The sequence below is a fragment of the Nesoenas mayeri genome (assembly GCF_963082525.1).
Source record: "Nesoenas mayeri genome assembly, chromosome: 5".
Classification (NCBI taxonomy): Eukaryota; Metazoa; Chordata; class Aves; order Columbiformes; family Columbidae; genus Nesoenas; species Nesoenas mayeri.
This window is the reverse complement of record NC_137548.1, coordinates 55,380,996-55,403,247: the sequence shown is the minus strand read 5'-3', so window position 1 is coordinate 55,403,247 and position 22,252 is coordinate 55,380,996. Positions and strand designations below refer to the sequence as shown.

Genomic DNA, 22,252 nt, shown 5'->3' with positions numbered 1-22,252 from the left:
AAACTGGATTCAGAATTTCCAAAGAGCGATAGTTGAACTTGCGATCTATACACAGTTACAGTTTCTCTCTTACAAAAAGATCCAAGTCTCAGAAATCACTATTAGGCTTTTGCTTGCCATTTAGATTTCTTTCTTTACTATTTAAAATGTGTATCTCGATCCTTTTAAGTAGTTAGGCAATCAGTAAAGAAAGAATTTGGGCTATTATAATTGTTCAAGGATTAATTTCTACAAGAACTGCAGGGGCCATACTGAATACTTGTTTTATAAAAAGTCCTCTTCCTCCTGTTCCACACAACATTTTTCAGAAAATAAGCAGTTGCACAAAAATGTTAACATATGGCAGTATTTTTGGAACTGTTGTAGAAATTAAAGGCAATAAAAATTGCCCTGGACAAGAACGGATAAATAGGCCAAACCAAATAATTATTCTTGCAGCTTTCTTTAACCACTAACTCCATTTTATATGCAGTTTCCGATCTCTCATATTAAATCTGATCATATATATTTAATTCCATTCTTAAAAATTTCAGTAGACAACTTCAGTGCTAACCTACAACTGCCCTGTCAGAAAATCTTTGATGTCACAGCATAATAGCTCCTGAAAGAACAGCACTAATACTTAATGTAACATGAAACCAGGGCCCTGCAGTGGGGCTGTCTGCTGTCAGGAACAAACAGTTTCACTGCTGTTCCCCAGAAGTGACAAGATTGAGAACTAACAGGGCAGCACCTCCTCAGTGCTGCAGGAGATCTGTGCACCAGAGTCACTCGCAAATCCGATTTCATCATTTTAAATATATCACCATTATTAAAAAAAAATAAAATAAAATAAAATTTTAAAAAAAGAATGCCCAGCATTGCAGCCACAGTTCAACTGAGATGTTCTCTTCATCTGTTGTAAATACAACCCGTCTGATGTGAAGATGAATTATTCCTATGCTGCAAATGATAAAACAGGAATCTGTGTTTATGTGGAATTTCTTTACATTTCATGCCTGTACATAAAGATACTTGTGTTGCCTGATGTATCCTAAATTCTTTTCCAGAATTTTTTATTCTGGTTGTTATGACCTTTGGAGCTCCTCTGTTTCTAGGTGAAATTTTAAGATTAAAAGCATTGCTAGATGGCCTTCAGCAGAAAACATAAGATACCTTTCTCTGTTGCTAACACAGGTGATTACAGGCCCGCCTGTAAACCTATTATCAGATTTAAACTAATGAAAACCACCACGTCTGACAGAAAGCATTGGAAAGATCAGATTCTAAAACCCTACATGGCCTCTGTTCTGGATTGTACCGAACGCCACTTGCTCGGTGCCTCTTTCAATGGAATCAGAGACTCTCACATGAGGCATTTTATAAGATACTCACAGAATCAGGCCCCACATGTCTTCACTTTGCGCTCCGTATTTTTACTTCTTTCAAAACATTTTTAAGATTTGCATGTAACACTGCTTTAGGTCAAAATATATTATCATACATGTGAGCAGCAAGCTCCCATGGACATGAGCTCCATTGCTGGATTTATTTTCTCTCTTGGAAAGCTGACTAGTCTATTTTATAAACTCGCAATAGCTATATTTTTAAAGTTTATAAAACCTGGCCTCTGGCTAACTTGTAAACATAGGATATATTATCCTTTTGTTTGTAAAGCTTAATCCTACAACTGTCAAGCTGAATAAATCTTTAGAATAATAGTAAAAATACAAAAATATATCCAGTTGTCATTAACGGAAAACTGAACTCAGATTGAGATAAAAATGTCAGTGGCAGAATTTTTGATATATTTGGTAGTATACACAGAACTGGGAACTTTTTTATAATTCAAACGTCTCAAAAGCATCCTTGTGCTATCTAATTTTAAAATTCACTAAGTGATAAATGGTTTTTACAAGTATTAATATCTATGCATCACCATGCTCCTTCAATGAATCATCAGTAGCTGGAAAAAAAAAAAAGAAAAAAAAAAAATTGGTTTAATCATGTAGGACCTTACTGACAACTGGAAATTAGATTCTTCTTGTGGATTCAGAGCATATGTCCATACACCAGTATTAGAAGTATCTGCTTGTATATTTGGAATTCTTAGCATTTGTTCCCAGAACATACTCAAATACGATAACTGTGGTACAAACACTGAGTTAGAAACATTCTTTACACCTTGTAGTCTAAGTAGATAACACAAGAGGAAAGAAGGGTACCCTGAGTAAAGTAACACGTTTGTAATCACGGTCTGTGGCAGCATCGAAAAAACAGATAATCCGAAGTTCTCCTACCTCCCTGTTCAGTGCCCTAAGCACTGTCACCCATCGCTCCCTGAGCTACACCAGAGCCGTACATTGTTCCTCCTCTTACAAATGCAACTGGAAATACTTGAGAAGCCACTGCTCTCCCTGCTAGAACTTACTGTCCTTCCACCTAGACATTACATGGTTTGAGCTGTGGTTTCAACTAACTCCCTTTGCCACACAGCGACACTACATTTCAAGCATTCACACAGGCATTTACTGCACCTCAGCTGAGAGGCAGGAAAGAGGAGCTAAACGTATTATTTCTTTTGTCCCTCCAGCTAGACGTGCAACAACATGCCTGTCTACACTCTAATCTAGGCTATATATACACTTTACCTCAGCTATTTTAAAGATGAAGCATAAAAAGAAAGACAAACAGTCAAGATTTAAGCTAGCACTTAGCTATACCCCTATTCCATCTTGTTGGGAGCAAGCAAAAACTCTTACAGAGACAATGAAATTCTCTTTCCTCACTGGTTTGAAAAGACCAGGTTTGTTCCCTCTGAGGAGAAACTTCATCCATTAACTTTGTCTGAGGCACCAAGGATTTTCCTGAGTTTCTTTGGTTTATTTTTAATTCAGTTTGTTCAGTTGATCCTTTATGATGCTTGGTCTTGAATTTATGGAGAATAAAGGACAAATATGTAGGTAAAAATTTAAAATATAATTGGGAATAATCATACAATAACAGATGAATATTCTCTAGCTTCTGTAATTCTGACACCACTGAGGTAGTGCCAAGATTATGCTTTGTATTATAGCAGAACAGGTGAGAAGCGGAAGAAAACAATTAGAACCATTACCTTACGTGGCCAAGATATTTTGAGTGAAGACCAAATTTGAGTGAAGACAGAAGTGCATAAAGATCTCAGTTCAGATAAAGCCCACTGCTAATTATTGCCTGAAGAACACTCTTTTAGAATCAGAAAAAAGCTGGTAGAAAGTAGAGAGAATTTGGAAACAGAAAAGGTCATTATAAACAAATACAATTTATCTTTAGAACTTGATATACATTTGTAGACAGGCATTATTAATTTCTGCAGGTAAAGAACAGAGTTCTAAACACGGGAAGAAATAAAATCTGGGTTAAATGATGGTCTCTTGATCAAAATTGTTAGTACTTTCACATTAAACACAAGTTGATTATAAAGAACATATTTATGTAGCATCAGTAATTCCATAAAATTCCCTCTAGAGGTGACGCATAACCTTCTAGACAAAACAAGCCCCAGAAGTTTTTAATCTTGACCATGCTGTGGGGTGACCGTTAAACAAAGGAGCAGGTCAGTGAGGAAATTCATAAGCCAAAAAAAATATATAAACCACCACTAGCAAATAAGGATTCAGTTCTCCAAAGTGCTAAGCACGCTGGCTCCAATCCAACAAAGCGCTTAACTACATGCTGAATTTTAAGCACATACATAGTCTCATTCCTACTGAAATTATTCACAGGCTTTAAAGCTCGGCATGTGCTTATATTGCCTATTGAACTAGTACCAGAGCACCTGGTATCTTCCAGGACTTGAACCCTGAGAGTTATCAGCTGGACCTGAAAGAGCTCAAACAAATGAATTTTCTACCTGCCTTGGCCAATGACTCTGAACTTCATTGTAAAGATGTGAACCATTCAGACAAGTAGAAGAATGAGGACTTAGCAGCCATTCCTGTGGTCTATTGCATCTTCTTTTGGTTTTGGTGTCCACAAAAAAAAAAATCCCCTTAGGCCTAAAAAAAACGACCAAAGCCCATCAGCTCCTCTTACTGAGAAAAAACATGTGCTGCTGAGTTCAGTTGTAAGAATCATCATTGCCTGAATTATTGGGAATAAATGCCAACTATCCAATTCATCATTGCTATTTATTTTAATATAAAAATTGTGATAAGAGGCAAACTGCTCTTCACACATCTGATCGTATGCGTTATGGCTCCAACACCAGTGAACAGACAGGCTGTGGCTCTCAATGACTTCTGGCAAATAAGAGCCTCTTACCCAGCGACTGCCTATACCACAGCTCTGGAATTCACCACTGAAGCCCAAGCATGACCTATGAAAACTGGTGTGACACCAAGCATGCTTTCAGACAAGCAAAACGGCAGAAGAGCAGAATGCAAATAAATTAATTTCTCACATCAAACAAGTAATGGCTAATGTTAAACAGCCTTTTATCTGTGTGCAAAAGGGGCTGGTTGTTTTATGTTCTGCCTTTTTTTCTTTTTCAGGGCCCTATTCATTGCAAAAAGAGATGATATACCAAATATTTTTAAACACAAGTAAAGGCATTTTGTTATAATCCGAAATTTAAAAGCCTAATAAGATACTGACACATTCATCAAGTGAGAATTTGCACAGAAAAACTTAAAGGGAATAGGAAGAACCAGATGTACCTTCACGTCTGAAACAAGATTCAAAACAAATCATGAAAGACTATTTTGTGCAGTGGCTGCTGTGCCTCATTTGGACAACTATATTACATCATGGCATAGAAATTAAATAGTGAACATGCATAACCAGTAATGAAGTGACCCTAAAATTATCAGACAGTGGACTGCCACAATTTAGCAGCTTTAACTAGACAGAACAGTGTTATGGAGAGCTCTGATCTGCAGCTTTGACTGAAAAAAACTGACATGCACCAGGGCATATTTTTACATGCTCGAGAATTCTAATCAAGCCACAGCAATGGATAATCCTACTAACCTTGGACACCCTTGGGAGAGAAGTTGAGGATATATGGATCCTTTCCTGGAAGTTTCAGAGGCTCAATGCCTTTTATGATAAAGCTTCATATTTATTGTATTTTTGGACTGGCTCCCTATTTGTTATTTCTATAACACAACTACCAGGCCAGCCTGCATCTGTTATATAAACAGGGTGCAGTGGGCCCAGCTCAGACTAACATGCACAACTGCAGGACATGGTCTAGGTTCTTCTAAAACAAACACCTATCACGGGAACTCCAAAAAACCTCTCACTAAAAGTACAAGAACTGCACAACTTTCCAGAAAGCTGAGAACACAGGAAAAGTATTTTTCCCTTTTACATAACACAATATTCCCCATTCTATACATCCCAGTTATCAACAGCTGTTCAGTCTTTACTCCCACTCTAAGCTCAATTAATATCTCATTTGATTGAGAATGACAGAAATGCTGATTTTGGTATCTCATCCTCAGTTCCTTGCAAAGTGGAAGAGTATAGATGAAGGAGGACAATAACATCATTAAATATGCCTTGAAAGTCTGCGTCCACTAATGCTGTTCTGTCACCACACATCCTGGGTTTTTTCAGTCTCTTTGCTTCTCACCCTATCCTCTTTCTTCTTTTTTCCCCTCTTGTTTCTGCTCATTCAAGTGTTCTCCCTCCCTTGCCATCCATAGAAACAGACTGCTTCAGGTTCTAAAGCATCTATTTCATTCCTGTTTTGCTCTTAGTGATGAAGGTTTGAGACTAGCTAACAAGATCAAAAAGCTACCCCTATTCCACTCACAAATACTTTAAAGACATAAAACACAATTTCATTCCACATTCAGACCACAAATTGGTGTGCAAGTGTATTGGTATTACTAATTTATACTTATCATTCAGAATCTGTAAACCTTTCAACAACATTTGCTATCAATCACTTGCCAGAAGGATCAGCAAAACACAAAAATGTTTAAGATTCATGCTAAATATTCATGGGCTGTTGATAGATATAATATTTATGTACACATACAAGACTTGCTGAAAAATACAAAAATGACCAAACTCAAACCTTCCCCAGAAGCCTACATTTTCTTAGCAGTACAGATAACTTGAGTCCTAAAGTATCTGTTGTGGACATCGTGATGAGTAACAGAAAAGGAATATGGATTTGTCTCAAATACAGTAAGCACTAAAGAGGACTTCTTTGGCCACTATATGTTATCTTCTTAAAAAGACAGCATTACACCACCTATATATAGAAGTCTTAATAATTTAAATGCATCAAGCTATTACCAAATACTCTCTGACTACAAACAGTCTCTATACCGTTTCAGTTACTACTGAGTTCAAGACATTCACTTTTCCCTTCCATTTTTGTCCTTTCATATCCCTTTCCCTCATCTTCCTCTCCCTTTGTTTTTTCATCCCTTCTTTTCTCCCACACATTTTCAAGGAAGTCCAGTTCAGCAGTGTGGCATCAGCAGAGACCAGTGACAGCTGCTGTTCCAGCTACAACAGTGAGTGGATTTTAAAAAATCAAGGGACAGCTTTAAAGTTTGGGAGAGCTGTTTAAATTGAATATGTAATAACACTACTGAGGATTTGGACTTCAGCTACACTCAATAGGGGTGCTTCATTACCTTCTTGTGGGAATGCCACTTGTCTGTGATGAGGTCACAGCCTCCTGGTGATAAATTCCATATCTGCTGTTTAGCCCGGTCAGCTGAAAACAAACCAGCAGATATCATGCTGATTTGCATCTAGTTACTGTTGATACTAAAGAGACAATATGGGAAAGACAGGAAGTATCATGTGGGAGCCACACTTAAACAGCATGAGGGGAAACGAGCGTCCACCTTCTCTATCTAATCATCCCATGTTGAATTACCGAAATAGAAAGAATTCCACAAGAGGAATACAGTAATCAAATACTATTTGGGGCTGGATTTGTCTGTTACTGGTTCGTTTGTTATCCTAAGCATTTTTGTGTCATTTTGACTGGGGAAAAAAAAAATTTAAAAATCCATCAGAAGTTGAATCAGTAACAGCTTATGCCTTTAAGTTTACACTTCAATAAGAAATCACTCTTACACACAATTCAGCAAAACAATTTCCTCCTGTTCCTGTTGCTGTTGGTCATGTTATACAATATATTCACATCATGAAAAACTGAATTCAACCTGTCCAAGGGGGGACTTCATAAATTAGAAACTCCAGCTAATCTTCAGTAATTACTCTTTGGGTCCTTCAACTACCTTCTCTCCTATCCACATTTTCTTTTTCCCTGAAAAGACTGTATATAAACACTCACAGCATTCAAAGCCTTTCACTTTTACACCATCATCTTGACTTTGTGTCTGTAATTTGATCCCATTCCACCACAGAGTGTTGTGCAATGGTGTTTTCAAATCAACTGTTAGTGGATACACGCATTCACCCCATCAAACACATGACAGTATATCTGCACTACAATGCACACCAGCGTATCTCCACTGCCACCACTAGCAGAGTTTTTGTTACATTGTTAAAATCAGTGTTACAGACTTAATCATTATTGTTTAGAGGCAATAGTGAAGAATAAAATAATAAGGAGAGTTTTCACTGACTGAGGGGAAAAAAAGGAATCACAAGGAAAGTCTGTTTCCATGAGCAAGGAAAGAAAACTTTTTTGGCTTTCACCAAAGGCTCACTTAACTTCTTGAATACTCAGCAGACATGGTCCCTTGAAGCCTAGGCTGAGCATTGTGGGTGCGCAGAGACACACCTGAACTGACTCCACCACACCTATATGAGTTCATACAAAGAGGCAGCAAAGGGTGAAAAGTTGGAGGGGTTGTTGCACCTAGTGCGGACTGCCTGAAACTTGTCGTCCCTCAGAAGCATCATGAGTGTGATGCAGAAGACTGAAGGCATGACAACGCTTAAGCGAACATATCCCTGACCTATGTAAGTCATTCTTGAAGAACAAAGGGAGCCTGTGAATTATTTACCTGTAGCAAAAATATAGATTTGAAGCAGGAAGGCTAACGGCATTTGCTCTCCAAGTCCAAAGTAGCCAGATGTCAAAATGGCCAATATTAGCACATTCTTCCACCTGAAGACAGCAAAGTGATTGCCCACTCAGTACTTTAAATCTAGGCAGATCTTCTAGCATAGGAACATTCTTTTTTTTTTTCCTCTGGCAGGTATGCTAACAGATCTGTAACTTGGGGTATTCTAGGAGTGATCAAAATACATAAATAACACCACTAAGAAAAGTACAAAAGATATGCTGTACTACTGCTCAGCAGAAATGAGAATATGTTTTATCTTTCTCCTTTGCCTAGAACATTAAGTGGCAATAGCTTGCTTTCTTGATCTCTTCTGTTTCACATTTTTCCACATCACTACGCTTGTCTAAACTTACTCCTCACAGCCAATGTAGCCGCCATCCCACCCCAACACCAGTTAACTACTTTCTAGCTCATGAAATCAAGATGCAAAACTGATCATATCTAACTTGTTTTGAAACAAATGAAAATATTCTGTTGTTACTTTCAAAGAGAAATACCATGGGTACCATTATTTCTACGTGGAACAAACAGGTAGTATAATGGCAACTAGAGCCTATAGAAGGCAACCAGAAAGCATGAAAGGGTTTTCCTGTAATTCATCTTTGACCTTTTGGGCAAGCAATGAGAACAGATATAGATGGCAGAATGTAATAACGCATGCGTGTAAACCCAAAGTGAATACAAAATCTCAACTGGCACTACCATACGAAAAACTCTACTAAAAATATGTTGAATCATGCCTACTTACGTACATTAAAAAAAATCAGGGTGCACATCTATGTACACTTACACTAAAGTTTGAATAAAGTACATTTTTACTGTAGTGGCCTACATGAATTCCTCAGCAGAAGAAAAATGTGAAAGGGTCTGCAGGAAGATAATTTGCCCTCAGCAGACCAGGTGTGACTGAAAGAAAAACAAAACCAAAACAAAACAAACAAATGAAAAAAGGAAAATGCACAGCCACAGCCTCCACGGTTAAAACAAGCCAGCAGTCAGAATCCCCACATGCTGCATATACTGTACCAGAAGACCCACTAAAAGATTAGGTATTGAAAGCCAGTTGTTCCAATATATAGTTTACATGAAATGAATTTCTGTTAATATCATCCTAAAGACATAAGCAACATCATGTAGACGAACCTGATTCCACCCTAAGTAAAATCAAGTTATATTCTACAGTGAATCCAATACAAACAGGGCCTTCAGATGCAACCTCCCTTCCAGCACAGTCACAGAAAGGTCTTTCCATGGAATCCAGAAGGAACTGCATCATGTCCTAAGGAATGCACTTGTGGTTATTGTAAAATGGCACCCTTCCACTTAAGTAAACGGAGTTATACTGGCTTATGCCAGCTGAAAATCTGTCAAATATCAAACTATATAAAAATATTCCTCTGAAATTGGTCAGTATTCAAATACCGTATCTATTAAATCCTTAAAAATGTTAATTCTAATAATAATAAGCCGGTCAAGCACATGGCACCCCTCTTATCCAGAAAACTCCCAAAACGTGATTCATTATCTAGTTCCGCCTATTACTTCAATAGCTGCATTTGGTACTTCTGAGGTAAAACGCTGCGAGTGTCCTTAGCATGCTACTCTGCCACATGGAGGAAAGGAAGTGAGGATTAACTAAGCCAGTTAAAACTGTAAGGAGAATGTAGATGGGCAACTACATCCTATCTTAGCTGGAATTAGGCCATGACATTGAGGTTAACCCCCCTACTTGTGCAAAAATACCATGGCTTTTTACTAACCACAAATGATCAGGAACTCAGTTTAACAAGCCCATCCACAACAATAATAGAGATGTAAAAAGCACACAGAACAATCTCTGAAAGTGTGGTATTCTAGCTCGAAGTGCTCACGTATGCATACATCAATTGTAATCCAAAACTAGACAAAATGAAGAGAGATTGCAAGATTGATGTTATATAATACTTTCACAGTACAACCACCTGTTTAAAGATGAAAACTTCCTAAAAACTTCCCCTCAATAGTTTTGGAGCGTTAATGGGTAGAGCCTCTGTAGAACAGGATCTATGAGTAATGAGGAAAGCTGCAGCACTCACTGCCTCCTCCACACTGGGACACTGACCAATACAGTTTATGAAGTAAACAATTCAACAGCAGCTCTTCCAGAGCAGCTCCTCACCAGGGTGACACACTCAGGAATTAAAGTCACATTTATTCCAGAAAAGAGTATCCAGATAGGGAGCACCCCGCAGTATTTTATGTCAATTTTCCCACATCAGCAAGTCCTTGGAGTAATGTATTAATTTTCCTTATGTTGTATAACAGTTAGTTGGAATTAGTAAATACATATTGTTTCATTAAAAATATTATGTTCCAGCACATGCATTTAATTTGCCATAAAGTATGGTATGTAAGAAATCACACCATCTTCAATAAATCTAAAAAGATATTAGCATTTTTGTTTCTAATAAAAGATATTTCAAGCAAGTAGTAAAATTTCAGTGGTATATGGAAGGGGTCTTAGAGAAACACACAAAAAAATATGACTATAAACAAGCCATCATTCTGGTAAGAGGAAATACAAACAACCAGAATAAAAATAGTTGATGCACAAAAGCCATAATGAGGGGGTTGCTCAAAAAATAACTTCTACTTTGAATGGTTTGGATGAAATACAAATTATCCACAGAAAAGTGTGGACTGGCATAAATGTTTGTACAAAATTATAAGTATATTTCTAGAAGTATGCAAGAGACAACCGCCTGCATGCTGCACAAGGTCCCAACAACGCTCTGCGTAAGTACTAGTGCACAGAGTCCAAACCACTGCATTTTAATTACTATGCAGCCTCAGATATATTGCCTTTGATATGGAAATGTTCTTGTTCTCTCATCTTCACATACGGTCTCATGCACAGAAATCTTTATTTGATTCATAAAAAATAAACTAGAATCCAATCTCAACACCTGACCTCAGTGCTTAGAAGTTTTTTACTAAGCATGGTGTCACTATAAAAAGAATGGGTAATATTGGTGTAAAGTTAGATATTTGGAGCAATGATATGAAGGATTTGCAGTTAGGAATCAAATCAATACGGCATCTCTGAGGTTTTAGAGTTTCCTGTTGCCTTATGTCAGTCTAGCAGTGACTGCAGAAACAATGGACTGTACACCTTTCTGTCTAGCTCAAGAAGAAAGAAAAAAATATTTAAATGACATCCTATCTTACCACCGATAGAAAAGATGCAACTTAGCCACTTGCTGTATGAAACAAGTTCTGAAATCTAATAAATCACTAACATTAAACTTTCCAGCTTTTTTAAAAAATTGTTATGTAATATTTTTGTGCATATTTTAAAGGTATGCACCACAAAGTTCACATTTTAAGAAGTAAATGTTTCCCAAGCTTTATCAAACAGGTCAAATAAACATAAAGAATACTTAAAATATAAACCCAGTACTTTTCTGTATCCTATAGTAATACGCTGCCTGTAAGAAGGGTCAAAAATTTTACTTTGACAAATTCTACCAGTTACTCAGAAAAAAAAAAATAAACATTCAGACAAATTTAGATAATTCTCCTGGCTCTATAGAATGACATTCTATTTTTATAAAGAATATGATCTGTGTAACCTCTCTATAGAAGATAATGACCCATCTGTAAATCATTTTGTTGCAGGTTATCTGTTTTTTATCACTTCTAGTACCTGTCTGTGCCTGATATGATACCCTTAAACACATTAACTTGATGGAATGTTTTGCCTGACTTCAAAAAAACCACCGATTGATAGATATTTATTCTCCACTAAAAATAAATGACTCTGATTAACCTAGTTTACCAATGTATCTAATTTTATATTACTCTTTCCAATTCACAAGACTCAAGAAATATTTGATTAAACTGATTTCCAAGCAATTATTTTCAAACTTGGGATACTGTTCTCTCTCTTTTTAATTTAAGGAGACAAACCAGTAAACATAAAACTGATAGGAGTATTTTAAAATATACAAGAGGAGGAAAGAAATGTCTATGTACTGATTCTTGTTTCTTTAAGAGAAAATCCATTTTTCAGGTTCCTGTTGTACTAATTGAAAGAGAATTATTTAAAACTTCACTGAATACTTGAATATACGATGGGTATGTGTAGCAGTTTCACCAGTGCCAAAGAACTCTAGACTTTCCGAAAGACAGTAAACTAAAAAATTGGCAAGAAATCTCTTACAATGATGTCACAAATATTTGTTGTTGCCACAGAATAATGTTTTAAAAGAACACCTACTTCTGTGCTGAAAAGGCTTTGGGAACATGTAATTTTCCAGTTTTATCACTGTAGAAATCGGCTGCTTTCCAGCAAATATGTCTATCACATCTCTTCCTCCTGCACAGAGCTGCATCTAAGTGCATATACACGTATTTCATATAGACATCACACCGGCCCAGTACACAACCTTACTAATGACAGGATTTTAACACGTGTTGTTTCCACAATATGTCATGGCCTGTAATGATACATCAATAAAATTTTAAAAAAAAAAAATCTGCATAGCTCACATAAAATAAAAGGAAATTCAGTTTCTGTGGTTTGGTATCAAGTCCCCTAAAGTGCCCATTCTTGCTGTTCTACCTAAGGAAAAAATAGAAAACGGTGTAAATAAAAATTGCACAAAAACACACTGAAGGAGACTAGTAGAAACAGGCTTACTAAGGCACAAACTTGAAACGTGCACCTTTGTGTTTTGCTGCTGCTTGAAGAATAAGCTATATGTGAGCTACCGAATGCATCATAAAGCAGTACTTCTCTCGCAGGTTCTGATATCATGCAGAAATGTTTCAAAGCTCTGTCTCTGTGATTTACTATATTAACTGAAATGTTGTAAAAATATGTCGCTATATCACTTCAGTTGACATAGCTTATATATACACAAACACCCCTATTTACATAACTTATAAAACGTTAGTCATTACACACAACCTCTGCCAAACCAGCCCACTGATCTTTTAGGTCACACTATGGAAAAAGAAATATACATCACCTCATTGTGTGGGGTATAAAGAAAAGAGCATCACGGCTTCTCTTTCCTAAATAATTTTTGTTCTGTGAAATAAATAAATAAATGTGTGATCTATGCACTTTTAAGGGAGAAATCAAATCAAACCAAGTGTAAAACATTAATGGATATGCTTCCTGAAGTGATATCTCCCAAGGTGATTTCAGTGTTTAGCAGATATAAGGTCATGACTAAAGAAACTTTCTAACGTTCACTGAGAAAAAAATATATTTGTTTTTTCTATCATCATGCAAAGCTCTGGCCTTTATTACCACAAGATATTCCAAGGCCTCTAAGAACTGCAGACATATATGGATACTTTCGACTAAAAATATGATCAAAGATGCAAAAAACATGTCCAAAGTGATTTTTTTCCCCCATTGAGCAAAAGACTTTCAGCTGGAAGTGACCACTAACAATTGTTGGCCATATATATGAAAACCCACTGGCCAGGGAACAAGCACTGGCAGTTCCCACTTGTGAACAAAACCAAACTGACAAGTGAAGGCAACTAACTTCGGACATCAGTTATTATCTTCTACAAATCAGGCACTAGTGGCCTTACGAAGGAAACTGATGGGCTCCACTTTGTTTCTCTTCTCGGTTTCACCAGTGTGTAAACTGGTGGAGGAAGGAAAAAATGAAGCAGAGTTACCTAAGTTGAGCTGAGAATCAGTTGTAAGTGCAGGGACAGCTAGCCATCTGTCTCTCTTCCTTTACCCTGTGTGTTATACACATGACACTAGTCTGCACCCTGCGATCTAGCAGAGAAGGGCACTAAGTGAGCTATGAAGCAACCCAGCTAAGTCTCCCAGCAGTACTGAAACAACGTTCTGAACTGCAAGAAAGGGAGAGAAAATAATGCATTTAGCAGAGGGTGCGAGATTGCAGACCAAAGGGCCTCTTACATTCTCATCGCTGAATGAATTAAAGTTCTAGTGGAAGAGGTCGGAGAAATCAGAATGAGCGAAACAAAAAGTGTGACAGGAGAAACGGAGCCAGCAGCCGTAAATCCGGGGACAAGGCGGGCAGCCGCCAACAGCCAGAGCCTGCGGCCCGGCGGCCCTGGGAGGCGCGAGGTCTCCCGGCGGCGGCCGCTCCTTCCCCGCGGGGCTCCGGCTGCCCCCGCCCGCCACGGGGGCGGGAGACCTTCCACAAGCCGGCGGGGAGGGAGCTGGCGCGGGCGGAGGGGGCCGGGGCGCTGCGCCGGGCAGCCCGGGGCCAACCGGTCACTCGCTTCGGCCCCACGGCGCGGCCAGGGGGGCGCGGGGGCCGGAGCCGCCGCCGGGCCCCCATCCGCCTACCCCTCCCCCGGCCGCGGGAGTCCGGCGGCGGCCTGGGGAGCGGCGCTCGGAGCGATGCCCGGGGCTCACCTTCCCCTCCCCCTGGAGAAGTGCGCTTCAAAATGGTTTTGCAGGCGAGGTTGGCCTGGCTGCGCTTGGTGCATTGATTCCAAGTGCAGTGCCTGGTTTGGTTTCCGTATATTCTTTGGCTTTTAATAGCTAGCTGAGGGAAAAAAGAAAGCATTATTGTTTTCTTTCTTTCCTTCTCTCATTGCCTATTCTAAATTTGACTCCAAAGTTTAAGCAGTTGAATTGGCTAATTCTGAATACAGTCTATTGAGAGACCAGACACAGCAGTATATCCCTGTATAGCAATAGATACAATGTGCTGAATTGGCAGTCTAATTATAAATGTGGCATTTGGACCTCCTTTCAGACCCAGTGCCACCTTACCTTATGAGGGAACTTCAACTACAGCAACTGTTCAAAACAAAATGCCATTACAGGATCAGCTTCACCCAACACTGGAATCAGCCAGGGGATTGTTTTACAAACAGCCTTTCTCACTTAACACAAGAATGTATTATAAGGAAAAGTTATGGACAGTGCAGAGTCTGAAGAAAACGCGTATGTAGTTTCTGCCAGGTGTCGAGCTACTTCAAACTGCAGCATACTCCAAATGACCTCATTATTTTCTTTTAAATGTACTCACTATAAATAGATTATTTCTTAGTTTTACTAGAATGAGCTGCTAGGTACGCTTGCTGTTTATATTCTGAGTGTAGCATGCATGTAATGTTGTGAGCACAGAAACACGCAAAATATCCTGGCTCAAAACAAAAACCTGCAATAAGATCTTGCCAAAGAATCATGGTGTGCTGAAAAGAAAGTTTTTTAAAGCGTCTTTTCCAGGGAAATATCTGTATATGATTGCAGAATACATGCACATATCTCACATTCATTCTTATTATTTACTTTATGGTATAATGGCTTAATTAAATGAGTGGGCACAAGCACGTCAATAAAACAAGTCAAGTCAAGTCGAAGTCTCAAAACAGGTTTCAAAATTACTCCATTACACGAAAACAGAAAGGGAAATTCGTTAATTTTTGGACCTCAAACCCCGTTTAGGGACTGGATAAAACTGTTCTTCTGCCCTCACCATCAGCACTGAAAATGGAAATACCAGAAATGTGTAGATGAGGGTAAAAGAAAACAGTATGAACAAAGTACTGCTCGTGTGCCGAAGGCTATTTAAATTAGCTTAATAAACATATACCTTATCTACAAACAGCAGGCGAAGATATATTACTTTATCACGGAAAGTTTCACCGTCTATGTTTTTGGGAAACACCCCTAGGACAGAGCTAATCTGTCGTCCCCAGGCTCCCACCAGGCTGACTTTCTCTCCAGTCCCCCCAGCCCCCCGCCACTCAGACACAACAGTAATTGATTTTCACGTTGCCACTTTCACTCCTTCCCCTCCTTAAAAAAATAATTATATATATATATATATGTGTGTATATATATATATGTACACGATCCCCCCCGGTGAAACGGTCCGCAGAAAGCAAAGACAGCAATCAAATCGATATGATCAGTGGCTCTGATTGACCTCAAGGCCCTGCTCTGCTGAAGCCCGCAGCCCCTGCTGCAAGGCGGGTTAACTGCTCCGCGCTGCTCAGCGCCACTCGGAAAGGCAGCTGGGAAGCTCTCTCGGCAGAGGAGCAACTCTGGCAGCTCAATTATTAATGCACGCGTGGAAGTACCTGCTCACATCACGCCTATACGTTCTCTCTCACGTATCTACACACAGCCACGCTCACGCAGGGGCGACCCCCGCCGCCGGTACACGCGTGTACGCATCACACGAGCGGGCTCGGCGGCAGAGCCGGTGCCCGCTCCTCCCCGGAGCAGGGCAAACCGCAGAGGCACCCTCATTAGCTCCCACTGATGATTCCTTTCAGGATCATGAATGGAACAATTGTCAAAAACTGCGGGAAAAAAAAACAAGCCCCAAGACTATTATATACAGACACAGCTTGTGTGCGCGCATGTGACATTTGCAGGCAACCCAGATTTGTTCATAAACTCTTCAGCATTATCCGAGATAAAACATTAAATTGCTTATACGGTTAAAGAGGCTTCTTATCCCCAATCAAAAAACAATCAGCTTCGAAGGTAGTGAAAGCCAGGAAAAGAACAAGCTCTCCACCAGACACACCTTGCCTCACTCGTACCCTACAGCACCGTCTGTAAACAGCTGCGATAGCTTGTTGCAGCTGCCACTATTTTATTTTAAAATAATAACAATAATAACAATAGTAAGCGAAATACTTCCTGAAAACTTACTTTGCATTTAGTTTAGGCACTATTCTTTTTTTCAGCTCGCAAAGGAAGCCGTTTTGTCCAGGTTAGGTATTGTCTACTTATGGATCAGCCTCTGGCTAAGGGTTTATTTTAATTTATGGCTTATGCATTCTTTTAAGGTCGATTTGCATGACCTCCGGCAAAGAGCTAAGGCAGCAAGAAATCCCAAGTCGAATGTTGCCACAAAGCGGCACACATCTCCCCTTGCCCGGGTGCAAACAGAGCTCTCTGATGATGGACTGCTTTCTTCCCCCCTCCTTGTGTATCACAAATTAGGGTGCGATATCCATTTTAAAGTTTTCGGTATAACTTTATCCAAACCCTCTGCCCGGAGAGATAAGGCGCCGCCGCAGAAAGCAAATCCCTGAGGCAGCGCCCCCGTGCGGCCACAGCCAGCACGGCCACCGGCAGCTTTGTGTCGCGCTCCGGGGCCAGCACTCGCCTGTGGCGAACTCCAGAGCAGTTGCCCACCTCAAACTTAACGGGCAACTGAAAAGCACCACAAAAGTCCCTTCGCCTGTCTCCATCCCGTGTCTCGTGGGGTCACCCGTGAAGACAAACCCACGCGAGCACTTCGGAGTAATGACAGCAGCGCGCTGCTCTCAAAGATTTATTTCGGATTTTATTTTTCCTCTCTCCCTCTCTCTTTCTCCCTCTCGTGTTAGCTCCTTACGTACAATATCTTCCCAGCACCATGTGTTCGCCTACCGTGGGTGATCTTAAAATACAACGCTGATCTGTCACTACATTTTTAAATAAACTCTACTCGGGAAGGATGAGAAAGTGTTGTGATTGCAAGGTACTGGGGTCCCTTAACGTCTCGGAAACCTCGGGATTCAAACAGCCCCGGAAACTCGCACGGGCACGAGACTATAACTACTTTTCCCTAAAGAAAAACAAAACAACACAACAACAACACCCTCGTGGTACAAAAGTAAATAATCGTGCAGGGGGAGGCGGGGGGAAGGGCTGAATTCAGCAATGTTAAAAGCTAAACAACAGATCTACCTCCGGACGCTGCTGCTTCACTCAATTGCAACTAACAACCCATTAAAGACAGCGCAGAGGGAACCGGATTCTCTCCTGCAAAGCGACATAAATCCAGCGAAAACCCATTAAACCACCGCCACCACCACCAAGCCACGCAGCACTACACACCACAGCAAACAACAGGTATACAACACAATAGGGCTTTTTTTTCCTGGTTACCTCCTCGGGATCCAGTGTGGCACAAAGCACTGGGAGAGCCTCCTTTTTTTTTTTTTTTGCAACGCGCTTCGGTAATTTTCATTAAAAAAAAAAAAAAAGAAAAAAAAAGAAAAAAAAAGGGGGGGGGGGGAGAGGAGGAGGTGAAAGGGGAGAGAGAAAGAGGAATAAATGAGTGGTAATTCAGTAAAATAAAATAAAATAAATGAACTAGAGTCTGCTGGTGTTTCTCCGGGCCATGGATGTGCAGGATCCCGATCGTTAGAAGTTTGCGGATGGGTTGCCTGGAGATTTGGTTACAATCAGGTTCATTATTATTATTTTTTTTTCCTCCTGAAACAAGTGAAGGCGATGGTTACTGCTGTCAATCTTGGCAATCAATGTGAGCGGCCATGTCGTAAGTATTCAAAGCATTTCCCGTCGTGCAACATCAGAAAGTGAGTGGCCAGGGCATTGATCTGAGGAAGGCAAAAGGAGGCAGGGCTCCCCCGCCCAGACAGCACAGGCAAGATGAGACAACACAGAGAGAGAGAGGGGAAGAGAGAGAGAGGGAGACTGAGAGCGAGCGAGAGGGGAAAGCAACAACTACGGAGAAAGTGAGCACAAAACAGAAAGTGAAATCACCCTGGGCTGCCAGCCGCATCCCCGCGCAGCTATCACCACTCACATTGCTATTAGACACATGAAACCCTAAACCTCTCTCCTCTAATGACCACTGATTGCCCGGAGTGGTGAGGAAAGGTACTAGAAAGTTACCGGGGAGGGGGTGCGAGGGCGGGGAGGGAGGGGCGGGCGGGGGCCGGAAAAGGAGGAGGGGGAGAGGGGGGGGTCCCGGGAGAGCCAGTTCGCCGGGCCGGGGCTGCGCGGGGGGAGCGGCGTGTTACACGCCGGCCCTCCCCCGCTCGGTACGGCGCTTCCCGAGGAGTGCGTGGGGAGACACACACCAAAAAAGTCCTACCGGGCTCCTGCTCACAAATTTAAAAAAAAAAAAAAAGGTGGTAAAGCGAGAGACACGATCTGCAGGGCACGGGAAGGACTGGTGGGGAAGCGTGGACGAGCACTCAGCAAGCGCTTACTGACAGTTGATAAATGGGGCTCTGAGGAGCCCGATCCCACAGCCCCGTCTGGGTAAAAAACAGATGAAAAGTAAAGTATAAATTACAGTAGAGATGGGAGTCCAGCTACAGGGACGCGGGGGAGAGGAAGGGGAGAGGAGGAAGCAGAAGGCACTCAAAGTCCACAAACTATTTCGTGATGCGTTCCACAGAAAGGTAAAACGTGAGTACAGTTAAAAGGGAAAGACAGGTATGACCGGAGAAGAAAAACTCAATTAGGACGGACTCGAGCTGAAGCTGGGATTCTCGTGGCGACGACGAGAGCTTTTAGCAGCAGCAATATATAAATATATCTCTCTCTGACTACCAAAAGGCAACACATAGGGACTTGAATATCAGCTTGAATACCAATTTAGGAACTCACGCTCCCTTGAAAGTGCTAATTGAGAAGGGGGGGGGGGGGGGGGGGGAATCTGGGAGAAAGAAGAGAAAACTTTAAGGAGCTGAGGAGAAAATCAACCAGTGGCACAGAGTACTGCAAAACCAAGCAAGTCTCTCTGCTGTATTTTTACATTCCAAAGGTAAACATAAAAGAGTCTTTCAAACTGTCAGGGGCCCGCAGATCAGGTGGGCAAACAGCGCTGCAAAGCTAACGTCTCCCTCTTTTGATATTATTCACACCTAGGCTAAACTGTTGTTAAGATGGGAGCGCGGAAAGCAACCTCAAGCCCACAAAATGAGAGAGAGAGAGAAGTTGTTGATTCATCTCTGTATTTTTGGCACCTTCTCCCCATTTTCCAGAAGGCGCCTGGAACAGTTAGTAACAGAGAAACTTTTTAATTTTAAAATAGCTTCATAACTTATAGAGGCCAAAAAGACGAGGAGAAAGCCTGATTTCGCTTTCCTCCTCTCTCAAGTAGGAATTTGCGGAATAAGTTAGACCCAGAAGCATACTCAGCCCCACTGCGAATGAACCTCGCTTCATAAGGATGTGATGAAAATCGAGCATTAACGTGATGGCACAGGACTGATCTTATCTGGCTCTATTTCATTCTGTTAACAGGCTGTAAAACTCAACACGCTACTGGAATCGCGCACACTGCATCCTCTACCTTGCTATCCGAGGTCCTATCGTCCCTCTCGAGTCGAGTCCAGGGAAAATGAGTTTTAAGTCAGAACCTTTTGGAATAGCGGACCTATCATAGACAGTATTTTTGGCAATTCCATTACAATAAAAAAAGCAATCAGTCCTGTTCGGCAAGAAGCAAACACCTTGAAACAGAACTTCAGAATTATCTAACAAAGCTTTATCATCTAATTTGCTGGCTGAGGGCACAGCTGCTAATTTCCATGTAAGATACAATTTTAATAAAAGACTTAAAAAATGAAATTCGGAAACGAGGTAAATTGTAAATACTGAGTTCGTATTCACCTGCGTTCAGCTCATTCACAGTGTTCACCTTGCTGCAGTTATCTGGGCTATGGATTTAGCAACAGGAAATAGCTGCCTTTCCAGATATTGCTATGTTCTTTTTAATCTTTAATTTCAAAAATTCCCGTGGTTGGTCACTAATACTTGCCTTGCAACAGATTTAAACCTGCTGCAAGTAAAGGAAACACCTTGACTTTTCGCATAACTAGTAGCTTTGGCGCACAAAATTAAAAAAAAAAAAAAAAAAAAAAAACACCACTCTATAAGAAAAGATATATAATCACAATACAAGGACGAACCATCCTGCCCGAGTTTGCAGCCTCATCAATTTGTTACTGGAAGGTTTGATTTTTTCTTTTTTTTTTTTCTTTCAAGAAACAAGCAGGGAAGAAAAAAACCCCAACACCTCCACTCTTCAAATATAGCGTCCTCCTTATTAAATACGAGGGACAAGAGATAATGAAGGCATCAGATCAATCTAACCGCCCACCTAGCCCCAAATCGGGAGAGCATCTCGCTGCACTCCCGAAGATCCTGTGCAGAGAGGGACACTTGGCTGGGGCAGGACGCGCAGGGATGCGGCCGCGTTCCCAGCCAGAGCGCAAGCCCCGCTCTGCAGCTTGTTGCTTCCCCTGTGTGATCAGTGAAGTTACAGATGGAAAACACAGTGCCAGAGCTACAACTTCTCCGCGGCAGAGAGGACTCCTTGGGCATTGTATGCAAATGTGCGTGTGTGCGCGCTGCACAGGAACAATTGTGGTTCCCGCTTTGTTTGCATAAGTGAACACCCGCCGTGTAGATACGTATACACATGCCGAGAAACAAGAAAACGCTTTTACTTTTAGCGTTACCATACGTTGAGGGATCGCGTTTGAAATTACTTCCCTTGCTTTTGCTTCATGAAGGCTAAAAGCAGCCGGAGCAGCCGGCGCAGGCAGATGTTGAGGAGGGATGCTGAACTGCTGCGGGTCCTTGCACAGGGAAGGATCGGAGGCGCTCAGTTCAAGTCGGGGCACTTACCTGTTCACAGCTGTGACTGCATTTTGCGGCGGCTCTCATTAAATAAGTTAAAGTAAAGCGATATTCAACAAGGGAAACAACCTGTCTGTTAAGTTTTACATGCCGCATGTTTAACATGATGAGCAAACCTACAACTCCTGCAGAGTTGGTGGAAGTTTTCATTCGAAGGGCAAGAAATTCCACCTGAAAAGTCATTCACCCAATACTAAACTCCCCTCTTTCCCCAACTAATGCCGGGCAATTAACAGGCATATTTATAAATTCCCTCTACTGACACTCTCCGACAATTAAGACTTTTTATAGGCTTGTTAAAGATGCTCAGATAAACTTTTGCAAAATAATCAACAGCATCTGAGAGAAAGCTAAAGGAAAAGAAGTTAAAGCTTGATCATCCAACTGTGAGAAAGTTTTGTTAAGAGTGGATAGAAGCGTATTACTGCACGTTTCTTCATAAGCAAACCTATCAGCTGATATGAGTTCGCCTAGAACAAGAACCTCTGGCGATCTCCTCAAAATTTAGAGAATGTTTGCATTTTATAACGCTCAAAGCTAAAGATTTGACTGAAAACCCAAACTCTGAATTCCTTATAGCATCATCTGCCAACACAATGTATTGTCCTGGCGGAAAGAGGATCAAGCAGATTTTAATTTCATTTGAAACTGTGCATCATCTTGATAGGGAAGCAAAAAGCCGCAGCAACAATCTCCCCACTCCACCCCCTACCCCCCCACCCCCCCGTTCCAAAAGAAAAAAAAAAAGGGGGGGGGGGGGGGGACACGACTGAAAAAAACACATAAACTTTTACAAAGAAAATAAAAGCAAGTT

General features: G+C 40.8%; 1 protein-coding gene and 1 long non-coding RNA gene across 6 annotated transcripts in view; one reads left to right on the top strand and one right to left on the bottom strand.

Annotated features, from left to right (window-relative positions):
* Positions 1 to 18,380, bottom strand: part of SOX6 (SRY-box transcription factor 6) — a 375,115-nt gene extending 356,735 nt beyond the window's left edge. For 2 of the 5 annotated variants that reach the window (XM_080344873.1, XM_080344876.1), the window contains exon 1: positions 17,923 to 18,380. The gene's annotated coding sequence lies outside the window, so the exon portion shown is untranslated. Of the gene's footprint in view, positions 1 to 16,112; positions 16,157 to 16,695; positions 16,962 to 17,922 lie in introns of those variants that run through there. The other 3 variants (XM_080344872.1, XM_080344875.1, XM_080344874.1) reach the window with 2 other exon arrangements.
* On the top strand, positions 17,748 to 20,888 carry LOC308040660. The gene is made up of 3 exons (XR_013922156.1): positions 17,748 to 17,886; positions 18,263 to 18,316; positions 20,038 to 20,888. It is a non-coding gene; the product is annotated as an uncharacterized lncRNA (long non-coding RNA).
* The last annotated feature ends 1,364 nt before the right edge of the window (positions 20,889 to 22,252 follow it).